The sequence below is a fragment of the Fundulus heteroclitus genome, chromosome 18 (assembly GCF_011125445.2).
Source record: "Fundulus heteroclitus isolate FHET01 chromosome 18, MU-UCD_Fhet_4.1, whole genome shotgun sequence".
Lineage (NCBI taxonomy): Eukaryota > Metazoa > Chordata > Actinopteri > Cyprinodontiformes > Fundulidae > Fundulus > Fundulus heteroclitus.
Window position 1 is genome coordinate 34,437,407 of NC_046378.1, and position 5,234 is coordinate 34,442,640.

General features: G+C 37.1%; 1 pseudogene; it reads left to right on the forward strand.

Annotated features, from left to right (window-relative positions):
* The first annotated feature begins 409 nt into the window (after positions 1-409).
* LOC118566878 lies at positions 410-588 on the forward strand (annotated as a pseudogene).
* Positions 589-5,234: the final 4,646 nt, after the last annotated feature.

Genomic DNA, 5,234 nt, shown 5'->3' on the forward strand with positions numbered 1-5,234 from the left:
ACATGAGACTTTTGTAGCTTCACCTTAAAGCACGACAGCAACCCTAATCATGGAGCAGCAGAGCATGAATGAAAACATTCCCTTGTTATTGAACACGATTGTTGCAGTCCGAGTGAAACATTTAAATGATGTCCCTTTGCACAGGTGCCACACCAGAGGGGCGTGACGCAAAGCAATGCTACATGAAGCCACAGAGCGAATTCTAGCAAAACACACAAAAAAAAACCCACAAAAAAAGCGGACGATTTTGGTGATTAAGGCGAAGCCAGAGCGACACCAAACCTGTGATGGATGCCAAGCAACAGTTGGAGTTGAAAAAGCAATGCATCCTAGAGAGAAGGGCTTCACCTGGGTCAGTGATGACAGCTGTAAAGCCTTTCATATAGATTTTTTTTTTTTTACAATGTCAATCTTTTCTTCAAAAGAAAAAAAAATCTGTTCTTATCAGTTTAATATCTGATAAATTCCCAACCCAACCTTATATTAAATAGATTTTTGCAACTGGGAGATGGAATAGGGGCTTGCTGTGTCCGGTCGTCCTGGTATTGCAGGACGAGCGGACTCCATGCTTGTGCAGTGACAAACACAATGTAGTTGTGGGTTCTTCAGGATCATCACTTGTGTTGCAAAGGTGTCTGTTTTGTGGTGCTGAGGCTACAAAATGTGGCTAAACCGTGTGATAGGAGATTTTCATGATATCCCTATGCAAAGGTGTCGCAAAGCAACGCTACACGGGGCCACAGAGGCAATTGTAGTGACACAAAATATGTGACTTTACAGATTAAAGCGAAGCCAGAGCGACACGACACCTATGAGGGATGCAAAGCAACAGTTGTTGGAATTAAAAAAGATGAAGTTTTGTGTCTTGTCGCGCTGCGACAACCAATCAGGAAATGGATGTAGCTGTGACGTGAGGTGAAGGTGCAGATGTCACTCCCCGCTCCCAGTGCTGCTCTAGCAATTATCCCCTCATTCCCTTCACCTGTGACTGCTCTAATTAGTGGCGCTGCCACACCTGTGTGTTGCCCGATATATACCTGTCTCCTCCAGTGTTCAGGCGCCAGATTCTCGAAAACAATAATGCGAGTAGACCTTCCTTCATTCCTTGACCGCATGCCTGTGTGTGACTTTGACTGTTTGTTTGGATTCCCGCCTGTTTAGCTAACCCCTGTCAGACTCTCTCATTTGGTCTTCAAGATTCGGGACGACGACCTGTGCAAGTACCTGATTCAGCCTCTCTGCCTAGCCCTCTCTGTCCAAAACCCAGCCCTTAGTCTAACCCTTAGTCCACGATAAACGCTGAGAGGCAGAAGTAAAGAAGGTTTTGAATGTCCCTTCTGTTACCTCCGCCTGCTTCTGATCCGCTGTATATGACCCTGGACTCTCCTCGAACCTGTTCCTCAGTATCAAGTTGTGTTTTGGACTCTGCTGCTTGCTAACAAAGAACAGCTCAAGTTCCTCCCAGAGTCACTTATTGGTTAGTGGTTCTCACTCAGTGTACATCATCTTCCACTGACTGTCATTCAGCCACTAACCTGTCCCTCTCCCTTTCAGTGATGCCAATACCAGCAGCTCACCAGACGGGCTACATCTATTCCTCAATAAAATCTTTTGAAACTGCTCTTTGTGTTCGGTTGAATTATCGGGTCCAAAACACAAACCATTACAGAATGGGTTTTGATCGAAGCAAATTGAATGGAGTACTTCAAACGAACATCATTTCCCTTTTTTACGTTCTAATGATTAGCTTCAGTCGGTTATTTTCTCGTGTATGTATTCATGTACATTAATTTATTTTCATGTTTTGTTTTTTTTTATGAGCGGTTTATATAATTTAAGGGACAAACATACTCTAAGGGGTTGTCAGAACTTTAGGAGAAGTGAGAGACAATCTATTGTATTCTGGCTGGAAAACAACATTTTTACAGCCTATGTTTCTCTAAAGACGTCTATGAATAAATGTATACTAAAGCAGGAAGGTCCATGTAGTTCGCTCTGTAATTGAAGAGCACAAATTCCTTTCAAATCTTTACTCCAAGTAGATCCATTAGTCCGCGGCAGACGGTACACGTCCAACGTCTCAATCCGAAATATTTCTCCTAAAGAAGTGTGAAACAAATGCTCAGAGCTCACCACCAAATCCAAGTTTCCCGTCATTCCTCCTGACAACATCCCAGCTGTTTTTAACTTTCATGCAACAAATGAAGCTTGAAATTGCTTTGTCATTTTTTTTCCTTCCCAATGGAACAAGTGTTTGAAAATCAGCAACCATGAAAGTAGATACAGACATATTATCCAGTAATGACTGACAGGCATCATGACATAGTGTTGTTTCTCCGTTCCACCAGCGAACAGACAGGGATAAATTTTTTTTTTTTTTTATGACAAGATACAAATTTATTTCCAAGAACGGTGCAGTTTATCCTTTTTAATGTCAAATTTCCTCATTTCAGAAACCTCTATTGGGCTTTTATGTTTGTTTCTCCGGTTTAGTTTTGAAAGGGAGCATACGGAAGACATGACCCGTTTCAAATAACTTACCTGGGAGATGTTTGTGCAGAGAAAAGCTGCAGAGAAGCAGCTACGTCACAGCATGCTTTAAAGGAACGTTAGCTCATGGCCTGCTATAAAAAAAAATGTCCAACTTTAATCACAGTTTTAGAATACACATTTTGCTGGACAACACATGGACTTCCTAACTAAACTTACACATGATTGCACACTTAGCACATATACAGATATTTGCTTTAGTGTTATCTGCCACATCAGGTGACTTTTGTTTTTTTTTATAGCAGGATTCTTGGTAGCAGTGCAAGAACATATGGTGCGCACAGCATGCATAATGACCCCAATGAAAGCCATCAATAATGATAATGTTCTTCCAGAATTTTATTTAACAGCAACTTGGATGAGAAATGGGACACTTAGTAGAAGGGTAACCTTTCTGCAAACTTCATTTTAAAAATGTCCAATGACTTTTTTTTTTTCTTTTTGTAGCATAAACCAAGCTTTGAACTTTGACATTTTCATCTCCTAAGAGTCTCTGCTTTCCTGTCTTTTGAAATGGCCTATTCTGCACTGGACTATTTTAGGATACAAAATACAACTTTGTCATGTTTGATCACTTAATTTCATCTATTTAAGATAATATTTTTCAAAAACAATTCATTATAAAAAATTCTGGGCATACCTCAAATGAATACCATTTATCTTTGTTGTGTTCTAATGATTAGCTTGAATCAGTTGTATTTTCATATGTTTGCATATAATTCTGTGTATTTGTATTAATGTTGCATGTTCAACTGGCTCATGAAACGGGGCTTGAAGGCTGTGAAAAAAACAGCCGGTCTCACAGATGAGGTCAACAAGCAATCAGGAGAGGGAGTGAGCAGCACAACCAAGGCAGAACTGATATGACAGTTTTTGGACTCTTCATTAGACCATCAAAAATAATGTTCTTCTTGAAACCTGAGAATTAAACAGATACTTAAAAGGTTTTAGGTATTTATTAAACTAAATTCCTTTAGAAAATTGCTCCTAGACTCAGGCCTCCTGTGCTGTGTATTTAGTATAGAAGGAACCAGACAAAACAACAAATAGAGGTAAGTAGACACTGATTATTATTATACGTACAATTTCACCCTATAATTTTTAATAACCGTTTTACTATATTTATTTTTTTCAATAAACAAATGTTAATGACAAGAATTATTTTATTCTTTCTTCAGGAGTCCAATTAATGCTAAAAAGGGGTGATTTATGCTCCAGGCAAAAGTAATTTTGTTCATAAATCATGATATTTGTTTTTTGATCAAAATAACTAGACTGGTTGTGTTATTGAAATTAATTATGGAAATTAAGGTCAGATGCCAGTATATTTTTATTTTTATCCTTTTTTTGTGGGGTTGGGGTTCCCAAGGTGAAGGCAAATTCAATCATTCAATTACCATACAGAGAGACAGTAAGATTATTGGGCATTTTTTTTTTTTTATTTAAATTAAAAAAAAGTGTTCAGGTAAGTCTTGGATCTGAAAAATGGCATATTTAAATAACATAGTGCAGAGTTTTAAACTTTACAGTATGTTTGTATATTGAGTTTTTATATTAGTTTTCCAGCACGTCACTCGCTGCTCCTCTATTTTCTGTCCATTTGTCATTGAATCCAAAGCCATCACTTATATCTACAGAATAATTTGTATCTCATTTATTCTCCTGATTATTATCTGACAACGTTTTGCTAATTAATTTTACCAGTGTGACATTCTTACATCAATGATTTTATTTCCTGTCCTTGGAAAAGATTAAGGTGAATGATAAAGCATCAGACAGCACATGAATATTGATAAACTTTTAAAAAAAGAACAGAACATAACAAAAAAAATAGCTTTGTATGGTGATTTCTTTTTTTTTTTATGCATTGAAGTTTACTTTCCTGAAGTGTCTGGGTTCTCCTGAGATTGGTGATTATACAGTTAGAGAAACTAACTTTCCTGGATTTCAGATATCTGTTTGTAAGGGGAGTAAACTTTACAGTGACATCAAGGATTTGAAGGTAGACTTGTACAGCACTGGTTTTTGCTTTAGGAAAATTATGCTTTAAAATGTTTCTTTTTTTTTTTCTTGTTCTAATATAATGCCCACTAGCATCTTTACAGATTTCAACAAATCGTAACCAGTCCAGCCGTTCATAGGGCATGCACCATTACCATTATCTTTAGGCTTGTTTCCCCAATGTTATGTTGAAACTTAATTCTCTGGAACTTCAAAAAAAAAAAAAAAAAAAAAAACAATAATAATAAAATCCCCCTAAATTTGAGAAAGGGTTGTTTTATAAATTAAACCTGTACCACATCTCTAAAAATAACATTTTACACAATCACACATAGCTACAACATGTATAGTTTGTTTCAAAGCTAAAATCTGCTATTAATATACCCTCCTTGGGGGTTGCTTTATTTCAGCTTCAGAACATAAAGCATTCTAACACAAACCATTTAAAACCTTGAAATATGATGTTGACTGGAAGATTTAGTCTCTTTGTCTCCACAGACAGCCCAAGAAAAAAAGTCTACTAAAAGTTACCCAGAAATATGACCTGAAGACATGTTTAAATTAGGTTGTCAATGAAGAAAATAACCATATACTATTTGCTGTTTCTCTCAATCACTTAAGGCATGACACAAACATTAAGTCTGTCAGGGTTTTGCTTGGAAATTAAAGATAACTCTTGTCAG